Genomic DNA, 25,693 nt, shown 5'->3' on the forward strand with positions numbered 1-25,693 from the left:
CACAGACTTTTTCTCAGCTCTTTTCATGGACGTTTTGCAACCTCTGTGTTGCAGGTCAACGTCAATGAGATTCTCGCATTTTCAGTTTCTCTCCAATTTAATATCTTGTTCCTGTTAGTACAAGAAAGGTGAGGGGGGTCATTCAGCAGTAGAACAAGTCGTTCAGTCACTTACAATAGTAATCAAATTTTTTGCTTTCTTTTTTTTCCCAGCACTTCAGTCATCCTGAGTAGCTGATAATGTGACTACCTAACTATTCCATGACCAAAAGGAGCAGGACAAAGGGATGAGTGTAAAAGCAGATAAACATAGAAAGAGAAATCGCCACTTTTTGGAATGAATGGGCTCTCTAGTTCAGCACCATGGACAGCAAAATTTCTTGACTACCAATCTCAGAAAAGAACTGGAGGGAGCGAGTCCAAATCAAAATATGTCTTTTTAACCTTTGCTCACTAGCATGTTATAAATATTCATAGCAGCTAGGCAGGCATATATGTCATCTCGGCACAACAGCAGTCAAGGCTCACACTGAAAGTTCATTAATATCAAATGCAGGTCTGGCAAATGATTAAATATTCATCTAATACTTAACATGGCATGAAGCAGACATTTGCTGTTTTGGCTTTCAAACTATAAATCAGCTGTTGCTGTTTCCAACATTTAAAATGGATGCAAGCTCCTTTGTAAAGCAAAACATCTCTCAGGACAAATGCAGACAAAAAAAAAAAGAAAGAAAAAAAAAACCATCTCTCAGCTAAAAGCATAATACATAGTGCCTGGTTTTATTGAATGTTCACTGATCTTGTTTATTGAGCCATGATCAGTGGCAACAAGGTCACCTTGGTCATTACAGTTAGAGCAACCTGGATGACAAAAAAGAGTCTATATCACATGTTTTCAAGACAGTTTGTAAAAGTCAAACCCAAGAGCAAGGCTATTAAGTGCTGAGCGACCTACTTTGTATTATCAACAAGCAGACTTCATCTTCCGTCTAAAGTATCTTTGATAGATTTTTCTATGTTTTGAACTGGCTGTCTGTTACTATACAATACGATCAGCAATGCAAGAAGAACAGCACAGCTTTGTGAAGCAACAGCGGTAAGACAGGCAAACCTGCCAACCCATAAAACTGTCAGAGCAACCTTCACTTACCCTCAGTATTGATGGTCCAATCATATAGAGAATATGAATTAATACCTTCAGGGATTTCTTAAAATGGGGCATAATTCTTTGGATATGTCTTAAGAAAGAGGTATAAATCAGGGCGTGACTTTATGGCATTGCCCAGAGAGCTGGAGAAGATGAATTTGAAAAACATGTTTTCCTCACTCATCTCAACTGTATAAGATGTTGTGGTCAGAATAGTGATTAGAGCATCAACTTCCTCAACACATAAAAAGCCAGTCAGTCTTGTCTGTATGTTATCTTTTTCCTGCCTGGGTAACAATTAGTAAGTTCTAAGTTTGATATTCAATTGCAGGTCAGCATTTCAAATACTTTATATTCAAGGTTCTGCAAAAAAAAAAAAATCTGGGCTCCCTTGAGAGAAGCAGAATGAGAGCCTCATGCAGTGTTTCACTGACCCCCTGAAAACTTCTAGGACTTTTTTTTTTTTTTTTTTTTTTTTTTATGGATGGAAACTAGGCTAGAGTATTGTTGAGTTGTAGTTAAAAAGCTCAAATGTTGTGAGAGTAGAAGCCAAAGACATGCTCACTATGCAGTCATTTTGCATTAGATCATCTCTCCTCCACAACATGAAAACATTATAAAAACACTGCCAGCGGCTCTGCTCTTTCCCGCTTTGTTCAGCTTTTCTATTCACCATCGTTAGCGGCCCCCACTATAAATAGATATTAGTGTCCATTACTGTTTCTAGACTCCTGAAAGACCACATTGTACCTTCCTTGCTGTGCCCATCAGTATCTGAGCCTTTAGACAGTGAGTGCAACCTACAATCTCCAAAATAAAAATGTATTTAGTGTCCCCTGTATTAGACCACCATCACAAATAAGTCACAGAGATGTATTTTTCAGTGGAAAATGGTGGTCAGTGATGAGTGGTGTGTATTTAGTAGTGTGAGACAATCAAAGCAGCCATTATGCTCCTTTAAGTTTCTGTACGTCTGTCTGCTTGAAAATGAATGTTTGTCATTATTGGGAAAACTACTCAATGGGCCGCTTCACGATGACTCTACAAACAGTTGTATTATCAATTGAGCAGAGTTTATTTTTCACTTTTGATAAGAAGTTCGTACTTAGACTACAGTTTAACAAATGAAAATGTAACCAAGGGGATTTTTTTTTTATACCAATAATGATAACTGCAATGTTACAACAACAATTTGGGGGGTGGGGGTGATGTAATTGGGAAAATTTACAAAGTTTCATTGAATCAGAACCACAATTCAATGAAGCTAAAAACTTATTTAGGTCTAAAGTGAGGAGAGATTTTCTTCCTCTGTTTACTTTCTGTGAAAATACAGGGATTTGTCAGCTATCTGCTATAGCCTTATGAAGGAGAGCAGTGAACCTGCATCCCAAACTCACAGTAAAAACCTTTTGGTTCTTCTCCTGCACAAAGAGCATCCCTCTTGACTCATATAATGAGCTTTGGTTCTGTATTTTAAAAACAAAGATCAGGCCGAGACAACAACAGACTCATTATAATATTTGCTAGGAGTATGGCTGAAATGGCAAATCTAAAATGTGTTTTCTCTTTTTTTGTTGGGTGAAGGACATGCTCCTCCAGTAATTGAATGATTGCAGCTATGTGATGCATTATCTGTGATAATAAAGCACACAGTCTGAATATGAATAGGTAAAAAAAAAAGACAGAAGTCAGAAACTACATAAATGCATTATTTCTCACAAAACAAATGTGGGGGAAAAAAAAAAAAAAAAAAAAAATTGCAGACGCACATAGACAAAAAAAAAATCCCCAAGGAAATGTTTTGTGTACAGTAAATTTGTTTTTTGACAGTACTGTCACTGCCGGCAGTTAAGTGTGACAGTTTGGTAATCACAGTGACGGGGAAAGGATATTGGATTTAACTGAAATGCATAATAAATGACGTATTTTTCTTTCCAATCCACGAGCAAGCTTTCTCATGGTTGAAATGCATGTCTAACACAAAAACACACATACATAATGCACACCGTTCCAATGGACCGTGACAGCAGAGGTGTTTGCTCACTCATCAGCTCAAAGCCGAAACACAGCGTTGCTGTCAAGAACAGCTTGGGGGAACCGCAGTATATCACCCCCAATATGGACAGGTTCTGCCAGATAAGGCAGCTGCTGAGTCACTCAGTTATGGTTCATTTGATAAAAATTTCTTGTCGTCATGATTTCTAATTATTATATCCATCTCATTCTTTCTGGAAAGAGCAGATGGTTTGATATTTAGGTTTGTTTTTTTTGTTTGTTTGTTTCTTTTTTCATTCACATCTCTGCCGTGCAGAAGTGCTGCACTGCTCTGACTACTCTGGCCCTGATGAGATCTGACATCACAGCCCAGAAGCCCGACAAGGTCTTCTGCCTCTTTCCTGCTCTGGGTCTTTTCTTGCCCAGGTACCTGTTTGGTTTTATATCTTTTGACACAGGCTTGCCATTTTTAAGTGCCATCATTTTGCAAATAATTTTGCAGCACCCCGTCAAGCCCACTCCTCGCTGCCAAGACATTAGACAGACTGTTTAAATGGCATTGCAATAAACTCTGACATAAAGTGATCATCTGTAGCAATATGTGTTTTATCATTGTGACGTCAATCATCAGGCACTGAAGATTCAGACGGTAAGTTACTGAAACAGCCCCCCCTTCAAAAAAAAGGTGTTTCAAGGTTATTGTGTAGTGATACCACTATGGAAAAGCCCAAAATGAATGAACCTTGAGTCATTATGACTTCACTGTTAAGACAAGAGCACAGTTAAAGTCTTTACATTTCATTTCATATCCTCATGAATGAGTAGGCAGATTGTGAGGCGTAAGTTTACAGATTTCACTGCTCTTTTCTGGAACTGTTGAGTCATCGCTGACCAGCAATCAGTCATCTAGTCAACCATTTCAAAAGAGTCCCAGATGCACAGCTGCTTTAAATTTACAAAAGATGGATGAATGGCTCTTTTGACATTGTTGAACTGCTATTCAATTGATCGGAAATGTTGATTTATTGATTGACAGGATGATTAATGAGCGCAGGGGAGTTTAATCGGGTAAAGATTAATTTCAGGTCTTGTTAGAGAAAATCTTTTATAAATGCAATGAAGTACTACCAAACGTCTGGAAACTCTTCATACTTGAAAGGTTTCTCTTGTTTTAAGTGTGGACAATAAATCACTTTATCAGAGAAAGTAACAAAATACCATTTTAATCTTTTCATTTTAATATTTCATTTTGGAAGCACACGGGTCATATCCTGTACCGAAGATGAGATATTAAATACTGGAGCTGTTTCACTGACAGTGATTAAATGGCCGTCTCTCTTAACACACCAACAGCAGGTCAATAACGACAGATATTCTACTTCATGGTGTAAACGTAATTCAGGTTGTCCTCAGTTCCCAATCAAACAGCAGGTTGTGGATTTTATTTGTTCATTATGTGGCACTTCCTAATGAATGATTGATTATTCTGATACAAGGTCAGTGCGGTCACAAAACCGGAGTTCATCCATTGCGACAGCCACGTTCTTGCAGGACTCATGCCACGTAGATTTAAGAGCTCGATCAACTCCACCACGTCACATGCGGCTGAAGCAGACCACCAAAAATAAACAGGAGGAAACATGGCAGAGCAGCACGGACTGTAACCACACGTGGATCCTCTGTTAGGAAGACAGGATCAATGAGAAAGCTTTTTACAAAAAATCAGCAGGGTTGTCCTCCAGCCAGAGGAAGAAATGATCTATGTAGATCTCATTAGCCCCCTATGATGACAGACGTACTGCCAAATGATTAATGGCCAACTGGAAAAACAGCAGCATTGTTGACGTGACCTTTAGGGGGGCCACAGAAGCAAAAAAAAGACCCACGTCTTCCACTGAAATGATCCACTTTGACATTTAGGTCTTTTTCTCTTTGGCCTCCCTTGTTCTCTCTCTTTTTTGCTCAGACACTCTCCACATGTCTTGAACGCACTCCACAAAACCCATAACATATTACTGTCTTCCCTGGTCGCGTTTTTTTACTCTAGAAAATTAAGAGTTGATTTTAAAAAATTGTTCAGAGAGGTCTAAGGTTTTTCCAAAAAAAAACAAACCTCACATTATTCTGTCTGTGACTATTCTGCACTCAGCACCCATAAAAGTGTTAAATTCACCATTAATTATATTGAATAGTTTGCCAATTGCATTTCATGGACACATCCTTTGTTGAGGGCAGCACGGCAGCCCCACAACAAGAAGGTTGTCAGTTCGATTTCTGGGCCTTTCTGTGTGGGTTTCCTCCCACCGTCCAAAGACACCATGTTTGGGTTAACTGGTGAGTCTAAGTTGTCTGTAGGTCTGAGTGTGAGTGTGAGTGGTTGTTGGTCTCTGTCTGTCTCTGTTATGGACTGGTGACCCCGCCCTCACCTAATGTGAGCTGGGATTGGCTGTAGCAATCCCAGCAACCCGGAAACAGATAAGAGGTAGAAGAAAGTGAACAATGGGAGATGGTGTCAGGGAAGGACCACTGACATTGAGGCGCAACATTGAGAGAATTAATTCAACATTATTTGCGCAGGTCTATTTGTGTGGCGAACGCACTGAAGTGCAGAGAGTTGATGTTGATAGGAAATGTAAAAAAAAAAATGAAAGACTGTGGGCGAGCAAAAGAAGACACGCGGCGATGGTGAGAGAACGATTTTTTTTTTTCCTGAATATTTCTGTTACATGCCAGAAGAAACGGTACAAAAAGTTCAGAAAGCAGTGAGGAAGGGATAGCCAACGAGGTTGAGAGGACGAAAAATAGGAAAGATTGCGCGGAAATGGCAGACATAATGAAGGGGAGACAGATGGCAAGTGGAAGGGCCAAAAGACCAGGAAAAATGAAGATGAGGTAATGGCGATGGGGCAAGAGGGGCGCACGGCGGGAACGTTTCGCTGCCACAACTGCTCACAATTAATTTGTTTGAGCACTTGCAGATGTTTGCTTTTGCCTCAGGCCAATATTCGCTTCTGCTCTTTCTTGGCTCCCCTGATGGGCCACACCGTAATCGATCAGGGGAGCTGCTGTCCAATTCATCTCCCTCATTCTGAGAATCCTGATCAGCCTCCACCGGAGAGACTCGAGAGCTCCAGGGTCATTGATTTGACTCACTCCAAAGGTGTTGCATAAAGTTTTTTTTAAGGTCAATACGCACATACAGAGAGGAAAAGATATTGACTCTTTATTCATTTATTTATTTATTTATTACTTTTAAGCAGTATGCCAATGCCAGCGTATGCCAGTTTAATACCAGACGTACTCCTTGTGTGTGTTACGACTTTCAACACCACACAAAAACAATATAACAATACAAAACAATAATATCTTTGTAAATGCACTATTACATTTGCAGAGATATATTAAAAGCTGTTCACTCTTCAAAATTTAGCCGAAAGCCACTTTCAAGCAAATCTTGTTATTGCACAACAGCCCTTAAAAATCTAAACATGATGGGGATGATGAGAAGGAAGAAGGCAAATACAGGATAAAGAGTTTATCAAGGATATTCAGAGAAACCCAGTTGAATAATAATAATAATACATTAAATGAAAGACTTGAATGAAAGAGCAGTCCTTGTCCCTCAAAGAGCAGGACCACACTTGAACAGCAAATATAATCCTATTTTAAAAGCGATCTAAATGGGGAAAAGTTTGATGAGTGCTGTGGATCAATCAAATCCACGGTTGCACAACATTTTAGTCAGCCTTTTTTTTTTTTTTTTTTTTTTTTTTTAATCATTGTTTGGTCTACCTGCTGCAGCTTAGAAGTCTCCTTGGTGCTGCATCAAGGGACATCTGAAGAAACGGGAGCGTTTTCAAGAATAACACGTTTAACAACAAGCTTTTTCGAAAAACTTGTACCTATGCAAACTGTCAGCACTAAGAATTCTCTGTTAATTTGCCTAATTTGGTAAAATATATATTAAATACTAAAGGGGTAAATGGAAGCTCAATCAAGTTTAGAAAGCAAATTAGCCACTTAAATAAATACAGATTATTTCTCATATAAATCTACTAGATTGTCTTCACTGTGTTATTAATCATGCCAGGATTTTTATAATATCAAGACAATAACCAACATTTTTATAATAACTAATACTAAAAGCTTACAAAGCTTTATCATAATGTTTTTTCCAAGAGTTACTGTGATCTATTATAAGGCTGTAGAACTTTATTTGAAGCGTATTTTTATTAAGCCTTTCTCATGTCCAGTCGCTCAGGGGCCGTCGTCCTTATTGACAAGTGATACGGGAGCGATATGTCGTGCCCTTCCATGCAGTGGGAGGCCTGGGGCTTGCTGCTGTGCTGTGCCAGCTCGGACAAGCTCTGTAATATTTCTGGGGTGGTGAAATTGAGTGCTGGTCCCAGCTGTGCTGTTTCAACATCTCTGTCTTTCCATCCATCTTTTCCTTCGCTTTCGTTCACTCTTAAATAGAGACGAAACAATAATACCACAAAATGCGGGGGCTTGGTTTCATCTGCTTATGCCTGAAAGGAGCAGCCTTATCCAGAGATGGGCTTTCAGGGCTTTCAATTTTCAAAAAATCTCTATGAGCAAATGTTACTGTAGATATGCAGCCAGGCCTCTGAAAAGAGCCAAGATAAATTCGGGCATGGTGGTTAGTTGTGGGCTCCTCGTTGTGTTTAAGTCCTACTGCTTGTCAATATTTTTGTATCTATTTATTTTATCTTTTTTTTTGTAGCAACTCACTAACATTGCGGCGCCTCGGGAGGTCAAGGTTTTCAAGAGAAAAGATGGCTATCTCCCTGCCGATGACAGGTATCTAATGAGAAATAAGCTTATATAAAGGTAAAAAGTGCAGTAGAAAAATTCCTCCTCCTCAAAATCCAATATCCGAGAATTGACAAACAACAAAAATGAAAAAAGACCAACGAGTCAAAGCCTACACATGAACAAGCAGCCACTTCCAAAGAGATTTCCCAAAACAGAAATGGAAGCTGCATGAACACGTCCGACTAAGAACTGCACGGCAATCAATGCGATGTGGTTAGAAGAAGGAAATGTATCAAAAAAACAAACAGGCATATAAATCAGATCGAGGTTTCCCCTCTGCATTGCTGACTGCACAATCCTGTGAAGCACCCTTATGACAGAGACTATGAACCCCGTAAGTCAGCCAGGTTTTCCCAAGTGTGGTTAATATATTATTTATATTAGTGTATATTAGAGTAGGGTGTTATCAGAACTGAGCTCCAACAGATCTTCCATGAATAACACCACTTTCCAACAGACTTGATTAGCAGGAAGTCGTTTTATACCCGTTGATCTGTTATCGCCGCGTGCAGCATTTTTACACTGGCGATGTCTCACAGTAAGAGATCAACAGATGTCACAATACTCAGATGATGAAAGTATCCCTAAAAGTGTAAAATACGAAAATCTAACTTTCCCAAAAAAAAAATATTCAAATCTGTACCCCACCCCTTTATGTCTGCCAAACTGTCCAACACAACACTTTAAACTACACTCCATAAAAAATTAAATTAGGTGAGTATACATGGCCATCAATGTCCATTCTCTGCTTGCACTTGCTATGACAGAGAGCAGTTAAGAGGTGGACAACGGGTCGATGGAGCTGATAAATCGCTCATCTTCCTCCGATGAAAGGTCAGCGCTCTTGTTATTTACAACACTGGGTCTTTGTCATGCCTCAGTGATACTGACCTTGCATGGTCCACAGGTCTCTACGGCTGTCAATAGTCGGTGAGTGTCTTAGCACACTTAAACACTGCTGCTTCACAGTGCAGATATAAAAGTGTTGATTTACACTACACATGTAAAAGCACACACACACACACACATCTATAAAACTAAATACATATATATATAAAAAAAGTGTGTATAGCTTAAATCACCAAAGTGACCTTGGTCCACATTAACAACAGACCTGGAGGAATAGTCCTCATTTATAAAGCCACTGAGAGAAGCACAGTGTATTTTTGTGATGAATATTAAAGTATACCACACTAAAGTTTTTGCATCCTGGCAAAAACAACACACTAAGGTTTACTATACCTGTTTTGTATTCAGGTATTTACCGGGAAACTGCCCAGTGTTAGAGTGTCACACAAAAGAAGAGAAAAAGAAAAAGAAATATGAAGATGAAGGTCAAATAGACACAAAAAAAAGAGGGTGTTTGTTCTGAGTATTCCCAAGATATACCAAAGGCGGAAAACAAATATATGGTATGTGTCATGTTCCAGAGCATCCAATATTTATACAGAAAAGGCAGCTTCAATGAAGTCATCGAATGGCAGGGTTGTAAGGTGAACGTTAAGCATGAAAAGAATTCATACATACTTTAGCCTGTGAAGTCTCATTCAGGGCCCATAGTGGTAGTAATATGGCGCTTTGCTAGATTACTTTGGCTATTTTATGAATATAAAATATCAATCATCCACCATATCTCCCCACCCTGTTTATCTATTGGCACTCACTACTGCTGATGATCCACGATAATGATAATTTTGGGATTTGTCTAATGATACTGCTGAGACAAGCAATCTCGGCAGACGGATGATGTACCCCGACATTATGTGCAAGGCTGCTACAGTTCACGTCGGCTGAATCTTCAATGTCAAAACCCTAGGTAGTGTTTTGAGTCGGGACAAAACAAGTCTTTGATGAGTTATGCCCTGTAGTGGCACCCTCTGGATTTATGGGTCACGTCCAGCTGCATGCCACACTGAAAAATGGCAAATCAGCATATAAATGACTGCGTTATTGAGAGTGCTAAGAAAAACATCAACCCACAAGTCCATTATATTAATTAGAATCACTCTCACTAAGGCAGGCAATGGCTTCAGCCGGACTAGGGTCGAGTGGTGATAAATGAAAGGCCAGAGTATGAATATAGCCTTGGCTAGTGATATAGCCGAACATGTGAACAACTGCTCCCTTTTCTTTGTACTGACCTTGTAATTAATCAGACAGATGCAGGGATGGAGAAAAATGTGGTAGGAGGAGAGGGAGGAGGAACAAACTAGGCAGGGAAATCCAGAGTAAACACCAGCGCCGACCACAGTGCTTCTAAAATGGTATTGATAAAGAGATTTCATATCAAAGGGATCAGGGGTTTATCGGTTTAAACTGTGGATGATAAGAGACACGGGAATTTAGCCCGTTAGTTTTTTTTCGTTTTGTTCAGGTTTAGAGCAGAGGACAGTGGTCTCAGGCTCTGGGATCAGCAACGGCACAAATCCTTAAGCTCCCAAATAAGTTGTCGCTGTATGAGTTTTAATTGTACTTTCCGGCCTCAGAATTACATCTTTGCGCTCACACTTTTGCTTTTCCGCTGGACCACATTGAGAAGCCTTCCCTCCAAACAACCATTGGTGAGCCATGACCCTGTCACTCGCCGAGCAGTTTTCCACCCCTGGATGACCCAGTCGTCTATAGCCATTACAACTTATCCCATGTCAAAGTCACTCACATCCTCACACACCCCTTTTCCCTGCTCCCAACCTGTCAAATTCAGGATAAATGTTCACTTGCCGTCTTGTATATGCCACCCACTGTACCAAGTGCTAAACATACTATTAATAATTGCAAAAATGACTAATGGTGATAGAGAACTGATTACACTTATTTATGTGAGTCATCAATATGTAGCTTTATACTGTGCACAGCTTGGTATACGAAATATTCAGGTTCTGGGAAAAAAAATGGAAAATTAACTCTGTATGCAACACACAGCCCCGAGATGTTTACTTAGAGTCTTACATAAAAAAATTCATTAGCAAACAAGCTTAAACATACAAATGCAGCCGAAATTTGCATATTTGATTTTTTTTGTTGTTGTTGTTGCAATTTTAATAATTAATGGGGTGTCATATTTGTGACTTCCAGAATCATGATCAGCAATACAAAAAGTAAAAAAAAAAAATACAAATGAAAAATAAACAAGATAACCGTAAAACTCACAAGCTTTCTACCTTCCTAACTTTTTTTTTTTTTGTTTACTAGTTTTATAGCTGCTCTTAACCAATGGCAGCCATTATTCAAAAGGGCACTGAACAGAGGGAGAGATGCAAGTTTATTTAGTGAATGCAAGAGATTTATTTCAGCCCCACAAAAAACAGAAATATGGCCTGGCTTTATAGCAGCGCCATTATTCACCCATGAAAAAATACATGCACGATCGGATGCATTACAGGAATTTATAATCAGCTGTACAACACTAGTCATTGATAAATATGCAGCCCACTGAGCGCTACAGTGTGGCACTTCACACACACTGGTTTACCAAATGGTTCACCTACTCACAATCAGCACAACCTCACCTAATTACATATGTTACAAAATAAAGACTTAGATCCACCGTAATATAGGATAATAGACCATAAATCAAGGAAAACAGTGAGTAGACATTGAATTATCCCATATTATATGTATAAAGGTGATGTAAACAATTATGTAACGATTAAAAGAAAACTTTGGAAATGTGCGAAAATGTGTTTAGATTGTCCTGGAGGCGATAGCAGCTTTCCATCTTTATCTGGGTATGAGTGACATCCATACTTTTAAACAGTTCCACAGCCTAATGCTATAAAATCAGGAAAATAACTGTTTGATACCATTTACTTCGAGTGTACAACTACAAGCACGTTAGAAAGGACAGATTCTCTACTTTAGCATGTCTCCAGCTCAGACCACTGTATAATCATTATACTTTAAAGGACAACACGGTTTTTGGAAGCTTATACACTTATGTGGGCTTAAAAAGGGCTGGAAGCTGTCACTCAGTCTGTTGTTCACTTATTACTGCACTGAGTCTTGACTGGTAGCATTGCTGAGCATTGTTGAAAGCGCTGTATAGATAAAATGTACCGTTATTGTTATCATCCGTTATTCAGATAAACATAGCTTTAAAACAAATCCCACCTTTATTTATACAGAACAACAGCTTTCAAGGTCACTTTATAAAGGGCTATGTAATTTGACGGCACAAAAAACAGACATCCTTCATTTTCTGGACAGAAAATCTTTTTCTTTTATATATATATATATATATATATATATAAAACAATAACAACAAAGCATTCTTTTTTCTGAGGGTCAAAAGTTTTCTTTTGTAGAGAACAGTTTACAATAAAAACTTCATGTATTGACAAACTGTCAAAGCTCTCGCTGCAATCAGGCAATTTACAATTCACAGGCTCAGTTAGGTGAAGTCTGGCAAGACTGAAGCTGTGTCAAAATCAGACGGAATGTTACTTTGTTGCTGAGCCCGAAGTTTATTCTTACAAGTTATACATGAGCATACTTTAATTTGATATTCTTGGAGCCCTCGAGGCTTTCAAACCCCAAACCTCCTCCATAAACTTTTGCAAGGGCATCGCATTAATTAAACTGCTACTAGCCTTGAATAAGTAAAGTCCAGCCTGAGAGATTCTGAGAGTTGTATGAATTCACATATATGGGTGTGTCTTAATGCCGGTGCATACAGTACGCTGGCCGTGTGGTGTACACTGAAGTCAGCTGGAGTAATGGAGCAGCTCCATCTGGACATAACACACAGGCCAGACTGTTCGACCTATCAGGGTATGATTGTGCTCCTGAGATGGTGTCTGTGTGTGTGTGTGTGTGTGTGTGTGTGTGTGCCACTGAAGGGGAGTAAGCAGCTGTGAGTGGTCAGCCCTGAGGAGAGGCTGAAAACCTGCACCTGTTACTGCATCCAAAGAGAGTCGTCACGGAAAAAGGAGGAGAGATACATTAGAGAGGGACGAGACGGTGGAGAGATAAATGAACACAACGCTGGAGACAGTGACAGCAAAACTAAGAGCTTGAGAGGGAACTCCAAGGAGGAGGGAGGCGTGTTAACAGGGTTTGTTTGCCTGTCTGTGTACTTGCCTCTCTCTCTCTCTTGTGTGCTTTGTGGATCACAACAACATGATCAAGGCCTAACTTTATTATGGTGGCAGCTTTTGGCGGCAGTTGAAAAGACTGATCAATTTGGCTTCTCCCTTCGAAGTGGCCCTGCCATGCTGCCCATGACTCCGCAAAACATTCAGCTGCTTGGCAGCACAGAGGGGGCTGGCGGGCACCAAAAGAAACGAATTGTAGCTTTGCTAAAACAAGGACTGGAGACTAGTGAATGAGCTCATTTTCTGCCCCCTCGCACTGTTTCATCTGCACTGGCATAATGTGGTGCAGTGATGTACATCCCAACACAGAGATATCCAAGTTTTCATCAAAATGTATTGCCAATATCTCATAATAATATTCATAAATTCATACAATACAGCCAATAAAGCAGGAGGAGGATTAAATAATCAGCCAGGACTGTTCACAGATTATGATTTAAATGTTCACGTCTTTTCATTGCACAAGTTTATCGCTGCATTTTTTGGGGCTTGTGGACTCATTTGAGGATGCAAAGCTCATAAAACATGGATGGATAGAGAATATCTGGCTCATATTTCATATCAGGAGTACAGAAGGCGACAAAAATAGCCAGGTGGCACCACCAGTTTAATAGACTGCAAAGCTATTAAGAAAAGAGCTTCCTGTTAAATGTTGCTTGCACATAGGAGTTATTCACTCTTCATTTCTATAGGGCCTTCCAAAAGCGCACACACACACACACACACACACAAAAACACATACATGGATGCATGCACATGCAAAAGCAAAAAAACTCAACTGAGCATCTCAGCATCACAAATACATGTAGCTCATAATATTCCACTCACATTCACTCACGTGCACACACACTTTGGCTGCCTTTTCTCACATGCAGCACTCTCCTTGGGCAGAGTGACAAAATGGAGCTGCTCAGGTGGAATGATTTACCTGTTGAACAGGAGGATAGTGATTTGAGAGGTAACATCTTTCAAGGGGGGCTGACACCATCTCCCAAAAAGTCATAAAGAGACAGGGCACCATCCAGATTGCGAGCATAAGTCAATTCTATGACTGCGTCCACCTGGACTTCACAACGTTTTCCCGGGCATTTATAGATTAAAATGTCTGCCATAAACACACGCATAATGCTGACTGAACACCATCATAAAACCAGTGGGGTGATATTGTTTCACTCATGTTACATCCCATATTAATTAACGAAGCTTCTCTCTAAGTATCAGCAACCTTTTCATGCTAATTATGCTCAGCCTTTGTTGCTGAACCTGAGATTGATCATCGAATTCAAAGAAACCAGGGAGCTCTTGTCCTTATAACCATCCAAAAATAAAAAGGATCTACAATTACTGGCAAGGAGAACCTATTTTGAACACAGGTGCGATTTGGATCTGTATTTGAATGGTGCGCTCAGCATTGTTTTATTTTACAGGGCCACCATTTGAAACAAACTAAAAAGAGAAATAGTGTCATTGTTACATTTCAAGTGGCTTGTGTCTACACAGACACATAGTCATAGTCTAAATAGAGTTTCAGTCAGTGGGGACTGGCATGCAAAACAAAGTAAAATTTATCCATAGGACAACAAACTATCCAGGTAATTAAAAAAAAAAACAAAAAAAAAAAACAACCTAACTAGACTGGTGACATTTGGAGGGTGAACCCCAGCAGTTAGGACCGGGTCCAGCGTCCTGATAATGACTTTGACATTGAAACTATTGAAATCTTTTCCTTTTGAATTTTGGTCAAAAATGACAGCAGAATCCCTTTTGTGCAGCACTATAAATTATTTCTGAGCTGATCAGTTTTCCAGGTTTGTGTCGATGAATTTGGGAAAACATTATTAGATATTCACACATTTACACGTGGGTATTATTTAATCTAAAACAAAACTCAATGGTCTAATTACATTTTAAACCTACACACAAAAAGCAGTTATAGTATAGTATGCCTCAAGGACCTAGTTTGTGCTTAAATCCTGAATTTAGTATTTAGATAAATACTACTACTACTCTATTTGCCGTTACAAACTCTAACTTTATTTTATTTTTTTAATATCTGCAATCAACATGTCTAAGTTCATTCATTCATCTTCAACCGCTTATCCATTTCCAGGATCGTAGAGTGCTGGAGCCGATTACAGCTCACACTGGGTGAGGGCGGGGTAGACCCAGGACTTAGACATGTTCAGGCGCTCCCACTATGCTCAAGTCGCCACATTCATTCATTCATGGGTAGGGGGGTGTGCATTATTACTGACCCCCGCGGAGCATTTTCCTGACAGATACATTCCTTTTTATTCCGGGGGGGGAAAAAAAAATTGTATTATTCCGTGTTCATAATGAATTCTGTTTTTAATGTCTAATTCTGTGAGTCTGTGATTGCGGATCTTATCGGGGCCTTTTTACCGAATGCCCGGGAAGACCGAGCTTGACATGAGCTTCACAGTGTGCAAGGTTTGCAAAATGAAGAACCCATGTTTTACTGCACAATTATTGTTTTTTATAAAGAGACACTTTTATTTTTTAAACTTAAGCAATATATGATATTACTTTTATACAATTCCATCTAAGCATGGATAAATGTTTAAAACTTAGTAAATGTGAAAAAGACACTTTAATGGCTCCATTCGTCATTCTGTATTGCAAAGCAGACTGATAGATCATGAGGATCCTTTGCACACCTATAGATTGAAGCAGAAATCATTATGAATCAAATCGTTTTGAATGGAAAATCAATTTTCAACTGAATGGGAATGGGAATCGAATCGAAACGTGAGACAGTAAAAGATTCCCACTGAACTTAACTCACCTCTCCTGTGCCTCACTGAGGCTCAACGTCTCTACTTAACCCTCCTCCTAGAGCTCCAGTTTACGACCACTGAGCATCTCGAATTGTCTCTCCTCTGACCCTGAACTAACAACACCAGTAGGAGTTCCTTCCCAACTCCAGCCACAGCCTGACAAAAGACAGGAGAGAGAGAACCAGGCACACTGGTAGCGTCACAGAGCTAAGCTACAGGAATGGCCCGTTTAGATTTGCTGAGAATGAATTGGCAGTGTCTGATTTGTTGCATGATTTGGCCACCATGGCAGCAACACAGCCTCATCTAAATTCATTGGTGTTTTTTGTTTTGTTTTTTTTTTATTTTCTTTAATCCTTGCCTGGAGTCGAGCTCAGAGACGGGATTTCACTCAGTCCACGGAGGGCTGGGATGAGCCCAGAAGTCATCTTTTGGATGCAGTTGCTGGAATATAAACATGGTCCTTGGTAAAGACGTGTAACATTTCCAGCAGTCTTGCTGTGTGAGTATTACATTTCATCATGATTTGCATATATCAATGAAGCCCATTTACAAATCAGCTTTGAAAAGTTGGTTAGCTGCTGTTTCATTCACTTCTAGTACAATCCACTGACGTCTGACTCAACTCTGCACTGATGACTTTTATTTCAGAATTATACAATTTCTTCAGATGATAATCTCAAGTCCATCTAGATGCATGTCGAATCGTCTATCACAGAGAGATGCGACCTTAGTCGCCTTTATATTTCTACCAGCTTATATTTCTGGTATTTGCCTCCCTTTGCTGGTAATGGTGTCACCCATCATACGTTTTTGCAGCATTACTTTAATATTGGATTGAATTTAAATGGAGTTTTTTCCGTTATAATTGCAGAAATGCAACACCACCAACAAGCTGACTCCCTCACCGGGCTGACAGTCGGTTAAGAGCTGCGTAGGTGGTGCTCTGTGATCAAACAGAGCAGAGGAGATTGATCAACAGACAAACACAGCATGTCACTCAGGTCAGTTTCTTAGCTGCCGTGTTTCATGTTTGTAAATAAAATGAGAGAGAGGCCTAAACAGATGTTTCTGCTATCGCTCAGGGTTTCCATGCAGGTGCAAGACAGAAAGATAGCAGGAGCAAAGCGAGTCCTCCTGGTAGGTCACTTCTATTTCTCCCTTGCAAGTAGGGTAGTGCCTCTCAGCTAATCCCCAGAAGAAATCATGTTTGGACGAGAAGGTCGGAGGTGAGGAGGATTGAGCGGTAGATCCAACCCGCTCTGGACTCTGGATGCAATTTCTGGTACAGCCTGTCAATCACAGGGCAGCCATGGCCCAAAGTAGACCCTTGGTTGTGCTCTATTTTCCTCCAAATGGGACCATAATTTCAAAAATGAACAAAACGTTGCATTGAAGAGTTTTTCATCTAGGTCCGAACCTTTTTTGCTTTCCTTGGTACAAAGTAATCATTTTATAAAACCTGCCCCGCGACTGTAAGGTTAATAGTGATGACCGCAACAGCAAAAAGGCAGAAAGAGTACGTCTGTGAAACTACAGACCTTTCTTATCATTCTAATCACCCGCTCCAACTCACACTGTGACGTGACGTCATTGTCGTGCAGTGCAAATGAGTGACAAAAAACTGATCGCACGAATCTAACATCTATTCTTTTTGAGGGCGGCTCTGCCTGCCTCCAATGTGACGCAACCCTGGGAGGCTGCTCATATCGCCTTTATGTAAATCCACCACCTCTGCCTCACACAAACAAACACACACACACACACACACAAACACATGCAATTTTCAACCTTCAGCACTTTTATCTGGGTCCCACATCTGTTCCCATGACAACACTATCAATAGGGGACTGAGCAGGGTCAGCAAGTCTCTCTCTCTCTCTCTCTCTCTCTCTCTCTCTCTCTCTCTCTCTCTCTCTCTCTCTCTCTCTCTCTCTCTCTCTCTCTCTCTCTCTCTCTCTCTCTCTCTCTCTCTCTCTCTCTCTCTCTCTCTCTCTCTCTCTCTCTCTCTCTCTCTCTCTCTCTCTCTCTCTCTCTCTCTCTCGCTCTCTCTCTCTCTCTCCGACTCTTTGCACAGGTCCTGACATTTGGAGCTCTGTCACACTCTGTACCTGTTCACCCTGAACAATTTTACCTGGTTGTACATTTTCTCATTCTGTCGATTCCTCTCACCGTGTCCTGCTGATATGTCTTGTCCAGTCAGGTCTGTCTCAAGCATACACACATGCATGCAAATAATCCGCACACTCAAACACACAGGTATGCACAGACAAGTGCATGAGCACGTAAACATATTAAACTGGACTAAACTGGACAAAAGTTGATCTTAATCATTCTGAAGCATGTGCTATTCAAAAGCATTTTTGCTTTTGCATAATAAATTGACTTTAGTGTCCAAAACTGCCATTTATCAGCGCAATCACCATAAATTTGAATTAGCACTTTCACAATGGTATTAATCCATACAAGTAGGAATTCATGAAATGCCAACTAAGCCATGGGTAATGAATTAAGAGGAACATGCAGGGATTTATTCAACTGGAACTCGACTTATTGAAATGACTTAGTGGATTAGCAGAGATGGCAATAATTAGGAAATGAATGCAGCTGCATAATGGGGTTTTTCTTTGTAGACAATACATAGCTCCTCAACTATAGACCATTCATTTTAAAAAAAAGTATGTTGGCCATTGATGGCGGTGTTTCTTTTTCTTTATGAATGGGCAGTTACTTATTACACTGAAATTATTGAATTGATGTTATAATTACTAGATACATTGAGTTTTATAAAAAGTTGGGTCTGGTAGAAACTGATGAGGATACACAACAGCGTTAGTGTTTACACGACAGGATTAACTGAAGTTTCATTTCATTGGAAAATGCAAATGTCTAAAATTGGAGTTAGGGGTGTTTGCCACAGCAGCAGAGTAAATCAATCTCCATCCACCAATGACAATCAGGACAGCGGAGCCTGTGCCATCTCATCCAATATGCAAAGTGCATGCTATAAATCTGTGGATGGTTAGGGAAGTGTCAATAATAGTGTCACTTTTTCAAAACGAGGAGCCAGTGTTGTGGCCTTAGCTGACCCAGTTTAATCCTATTCCCAGCAGTATACTGCAGTTTTGACCTCAGTCGCACACTTTGTTAGAAAGAATGCCAGTGGCTGTCAGACAGCCACCTGCCCATGTGTCCCTGCCTGGGGAACGGCTGCCAGGCCAAAACCCAGTGATTAGGTTATTTCTGAATCTGATTTTCTCTCCACGTCCACACATTTTTATTGTTTAAAGAGGAATAATAGGGGACCAGTTGTGTTATGAGAAGGAAGCAAGATAAAACGCTCCAAACTCTTTTTCCTTCGACAATTGTTTTCCTTCAACAATCAAGGGACAACCGAAAAGGTCAAATGAGCAAAAGAAGTCTGAAATTACTATATGCCTTTAAAAATTTGATTTCAGAGAAGATATAAAGACATCCATTTGCATCCATTTGTTAGCATTTCCCAAAATGCACTTTATAGCAGTATTAGAATGCCCTTTTCCTCAAAGTCCCAACCAGTAACGTTTTTAATAACAGTAAAGCTTAGCTCTCTGTAAATAATCCCCATTACGAGGCTTTGTTTTTTAATGTCATTTAATGGCAAAAAATAATTCAGGCAACCATATCTGGTTGCTGAATAATTACAAACCATTGGTTTATAGGATTTTGTAGCATGGAATAATCTAATTTATTCTAATAAAGGCAAAGAGGACAGGCTGGCCTTTTCAGGTTTTTCTTTATTCTTTTTTAATTGTGTTGCAAGCCATGCATACAAAATATGATTACATTTAAACCGAATTCCATCCAATGAAACAGTTACTCAATTAGTCATTAAATATAAAGTCAATTTTCATGATTAAATACTGATTGAAAGAATGCAACAAAAATCATAAACATCTTCTGATTCAAGCTTCTAAAAAATGCTCACCCTGTCCCAGTTCACCCTAAAACGTCTGGCTCTTACAAAGTGAGCTGAGAACACTTCACTTGCTTCAGACTCACGTTTTCCCCCAAGTGACACACCCCTTCAAGATTTAGAGGTATAATGGAAGGTATAAAGATGAAGGAAAGGTCTGCTGTGGCTGTTCTCTGCATGGCCATCACGAGCGGTACGATTGTCATGAAAAATGAGAACCCGGAGCATGTCTGGTTGTATAATGAACACGGAGAGCCTGCAAATCACTTCCAAGAATTGTGTAATTGCTGTTGAGCAATTGTTAGGAAACATGTCACACTGGAAAAAAACAACAACTAATACTAGTGTACTTGCTTATAAAGCAGGGAAGTAAGAAAAAATGGTCACTAGAGACATGTTTTAATGCCGCGTCTGAGCAGGGGCATCAGCCTTTGAGCAAGTATGACATCACGGTGCTCCTGACTTTGCCGCTGCACATCTTCCAGCAGCTAAATGAGCTTTCCCTGATTTTTGAGTGATATGAGGCATTTCCCTTGCAAAATGATATAACGAGGCCTTTCCTTTGGCACATTTTATCACCTGAGTACTTTCATTTATAGTTGATCTTCATTTAACACCCACCCAGAACAGTGGATTGCGACTTTTGTAGTGGCCTCAACAGCAGTGACCTAAAATTGCTGAGGTTGCGCTGAATATGACTACGATGTTGCATTACTTCATCTGCTGGCACTCTGCAGATGAAAATGACCCTGGCGTTTCACCATTGTGCACTGAGCCATCAGCTAGGATCAGCGGTATCACCGAGGTTGGCCAAGTTTGACGCCTCCTTCACCTCCTCTGCCGGTGAAGTCTCCTGGCAACAAGAACCAGCAGTGTCAATCCAAAAGAAATTCACTTTTCACTCAAAAGTGTTTGGTGAATATTTTGAAAATGGGCAAAGTGTATTTCCAGTATAGGGAACATGTTGTCTCTTTCTTTGTTTTTCAATTAAAAGATTTGAGGGGAAAAAAAAAGAAAGAAATGTTTGGTCACCATCCTACACAGTGAAAGAAATAATATAATTAAATCATGATGAATACATATTAGGTGAAGTATATCCTGGTTTATATTTCCTAGATGACATTAGGTGTCACAATAACCGGATCACGTTATTTAAATTGTTTCAATAATGAGCATTGCCAGTGGAAGTATATATAGGATCAATTGAATAATTCAAACAGTTAATTTAAGTACCTGTATAATTGTCTGTACGTGTGTGTGTGTGTGTGTGTGTGTGTGTGTGTCTGTCTGAGGTGTTCTCATATTTTATGACAATTTCAACCTGAATACAAAAATAACTGACGGGGGCTTGTGGGCACTAATAGTGAGTGAGGTGTCAGAGAGCAGAGACTGGTTTCTGAGAGTCGAGACTCGACTTCGGTTTGGCATTGAGTTGGTTCAGCTACAGAACTATGGGAATCATCAAGAGCAAAGATTGAAGCCCACAGGGACAGTGTGGCAAGTTTATGTGTGTGTGAGAGAGCGAGAGTGACAGAGAGAGCGAAGAATGAAAAATTAAAAACTAATCCTGGTGGTAAGCATTGTACAGCAGGGATCAATCTCATAAAATCCTCGATGGTGCGTTCACAGTTGCGGGAACTTGTCTGCCACACTCCATCAACCGCCCTCCTCCCTCTGCCTGTTACATTCATTCTCTCTGCTGGCATTCAGGTCTACAGGAGTCTTGGCAGCAGGCGGTGGACCACAGGGGGGGTGTGCAGGTGTGCCAACTGGATCTCATACCCCAGTTGCAGATGGTGTTGATGCATGTATAGGAGGCACTGAGGATTGCTCAGAGATCCCAGCTAGCAGGTCATTCTCCAAAGAGACTGTCATACCCAAATGTTCTCAGAATGCTAATTCTGATGTATCATTGAAGGTTAAATAGCGTAATGAATAGCATTAACTATGGTGTCATCTATTCAGATGTGCCAGGTCAGGTCAGGAGCAAAATTCAGTCATTACAGCGGCTCAATTCAAAACGCTGAGCGTGAGGTTCAACGTGATCTTAACACAAACCATGTAAGTTTTGGTAATATTTCATTAAATGACTCTACGGTTGTTGTTCTATAGCAATGTTAAACTTTGCCATTAGCACCACTGGAGGCCTCAGCTAAATTCATCTGAGTGAACAACAGCACAAATGACACAAGCAAACTTGAAGTGCTCAGAGCTGCTGCAAAAAATGTGACGTATCCAGGGCACGAAAGCAGCACACAACAACCAATCTGCATCCCATTTAATGACCTGACAGGGAGTGTTGAAGCTGGTCTCAAGAAGTAAGGTTTAAATGTCAACTGCAGCGTATAGGACGTACAGTAATTCATTAGCAACACAAAGGATCAAAGTACCTCTAACAATCCCTGGACTCAAATTTGCTGAGGTGTGGAGCGTGTAGCAGACAGTAAAAAAAACTGACAGCAGATATGCTTTAATAATGTGAAAGTAAATGTTCAGCTATTTTTCCACCAGGCAATATTTTACTAATCAGGAAATTTGTGATTTTTCAAGCAAAAACTTCCAATCAGTCTGTGGCTCCATCATCTCCCATGTGACTGAGTCACTTTGCAAAAAGAATAATACATATGATGAGGTCATTGGGCTGTCTTATAGGCAATGGTTACTATATTCTGGCATGTTGGAGACCAACAATCAAAAGGTTAGGGTTGTTAACGGACAGATAAATCAAAAAGCACTGCTGGTTGTGGTTTTAAAAATTCTGCTTAAGAAAATCTGACAGGACCTGAAGGCTTGGCCTTACTGGACCTGAGGGCTTGATCAGACTGCGTTTGTACCGCATTGTCATGATTTTCATGTTCGTGCTGGCTGGGTTCTGAAACATGAGTGTGGAACATTAAAATGAAGACGTAGACATCAGAGCAGACAAGAGAAGACATTATGGGGACTCAAATTAAGCTCTTAATACAAGAGGTGTGCTAATTAATGATGCATTATGCCTTGAAGGCTCTCACTGGAAAAGCTAAGAAACCTGCTTCAGAAGTCTCCCATGTAATGTCATGCTATCTATCCGGCTCTGCAGCACATTTTGATTATCTATCAGTGTGAAGACTCGGTTGTTTCAATGGCATGTCTGCCCTGCTCCCTGATGTCTGCCAAATGAAAACAGAACAGTGCCATACCCAGAGGAGCTTAATGATCCACAAATACACACACACAAACACGGTGAGGTGCGCATACACGCACACTAAACAACACAGAGACAGCCGCTTATTGATCACTGTCAGATCTGTCTATAGACTGGAAACAAGCCTCTAAGCAACACAAAAATTAGGACACTGATGATTTGTTAGTTAACACAGTCAGTGCTGACACCCACCCTCATACACACACACACACCCACACGCACTATCCCTCATTTTGGCATGCTTACACACATTCAAATTCAGCAATACCCCGAAATTCATTTACAAACACACACACACACACACACACACACACACACACACACACACACACACACAAACAGTAATTGACTAACATGGAGCAGTGAACAAGGAGTTCTTGTTTGGTTTTGAATTATGTCTGGCACTGGACAATTCTGGACAGAAAAGACTGTGTGGGTGTCTGAGAGCAAAAGACAGAACAAGGGAATACAGAATTAAGCATGGCAACTCAAAAACATTCAGGCACAGCGCAGCAAACTGTGTGAACCTTACAGCTCCCACCCCAGGTCTCCATTGTGCTGTACACTGGTTGGACAAAGTCATAAAATATGAACACACAAGCAGCGAAAGAACCGATTGGGCCCGGCCAACGTGGAACCAAACGACTTCAATTGTCTGGATGAGGCATCTTGAGATTTTGGATGGTAGCTGAATGATCCCGCTTGCCCGTCTGGGCACAGAACTTATTGTGAAAGTCAGAGGAGCCAGAGGAGTGCAAAGAGAGATGGGGATGCAAGGAGTTAAAGATTCAAGGGGAATAAAATTAGGTGTGAGAAAGAATGAGGACAGATGCTGCCTCTGTTACTAACAACGGTTGTAACTAACAGCCAATTCGCACAAAGGAACACCAGAATTAGTGTCCACAGTCTGTAGTATTAACAGCTTGTTTCAGGTTTGTGTACGAGCAGCAGGTGATTAAAACAAGGCACGAGACAATTATCTAAATTGGTGAGCTGAAAATTACACAAATAAACCAAAAAAGGGGGGAATTTACAATATTGGAATTTTATCTAATGTTTTGACTTTATTAGCTTTTATTATTCTACTTTTTGCCTCCTGTAAACCTTCTTCGATCGCTGTTAAAATCACTCTATGAATAAAAAGTATCATTATGTATAATTAATACTGTAATAAATCAATTCCAACAAACATGAAACCATCAAGCATACCAGTGGTTTGTGTTTTTAAGCTCATTAACACATCCACTTTCACATTCCCAATGTCAACATTATTGGTTTCCTGGTTTGTAATCAATACTAAACATAAGACAAAACTAGATACTGCGTGGTAGCTAATGCTTTCCATAAAAGTCTCCAATTTTAATTCACATCATGAAATTATTTTTGATGATGGAAGTTCACAGCTTAAAACTTCAAGGCCACACTGTGTGCATATCTACAGATTTGAAACGGGATCCCAGGAGGGAAGAGAAGGGAGGCGTGTTGGGTTAGTGGGGATTGAAACATATCAAGATAAGAGATGGCCCTAGAGGTGTGAAGCATGGCTTTGAATGGGGAGGGGGCTGTGAATTTGAAATAACACAGAAAAAACAATTCTTTATACAGCAGTGTCTAACTGTAGTTCCAGATATATTTACAGAAACCTGAAAAAAGAAGAGTTTCTTGTCTTGACACAAGGTGACAAAAACAAGCTGTGAAATGAAACATTTGCACCAATGCAAATGCAGGTAGTTTTTTACTGAGCATCATGCAAATAGGAATACATGACAGGAATTAAGCAGGCTCTTTATGTATTCCTTTAACAGTAATTTGTAATCCAAGACTTCATTATGTCAAAGCCTCCTTTCTGACCTCTTACTCAAATGTGAATTCAAAGTCAAAGATCATGAGGAACATTTAAATGGATGATCTCTTTTGCACTGATGCACTTGACTCTATTGCATCAGCCAAAAGCAAATCGAATGCAACTAAAGCGTCCCCACAGAGGAAGTTGAGCACAATACTCCCTGACAGGTGATTTGCAGGAGAGAAGTCCTGCGATCATAAAAGCACGCTCTTGCCTCCTAGATCTTACTGTACCTCATAGTTTCTATGCAACCGTGGCTTCTGCACCCCAGCAGCTTTTAATGTTTCATGATTGCTCCTTTGTGCAGCTAATAATAATAATAATACTTTTCATTTGTAGGCATCTGTCTGGCCACGAAGGACACCTTACAAAACATGACAAGTTATACTGGAAAGTAGAGGCAGTGTGGCAAAAAGATCAGTGACATTTGAATCATTGACGTGAAGTGTGGTGAAGTGTAGAGTATGGAGGGGAGAAAAATGCAAATGCCTCAGCAGGCACTTATGCATAGTCACACTTTGGTGCATATGGATATATGTACAGTAAACAGCCTGCTTATATTAAGTATGATCTAAACTGACTGAAAATAGGACTTATATGCAAAGAGGTGCATGAGAGACAATGGAAGGGGGCGTACAAGTTAACAAAAGGTGAATGCAGAATTTGCGGCATCTTCCGTGTTCTCTTAATGTGTGATTTCATCCAATTTCAAGCATGGCTGGCTAAATAAGATTCCTGCATCCCATTTAAACGTTCCTCCAGAAATAACATTTATCCAATTTGTTTCATGGCTTCCCGCTTCCATGCTCTCGTCTCACATACGCGTGTGGAAGCCAA

This window comes from Echeneis naucrates, chromosome 17 (assembly GCF_900963305.1).
Source record: "Echeneis naucrates chromosome 17, fEcheNa1.1, whole genome shotgun sequence".
In the NCBI taxonomy this organism is placed as follows: Eukaryota; Metazoa; Chordata; class Actinopteri; order Carangiformes; family Echeneidae; genus Echeneis; species Echeneis naucrates.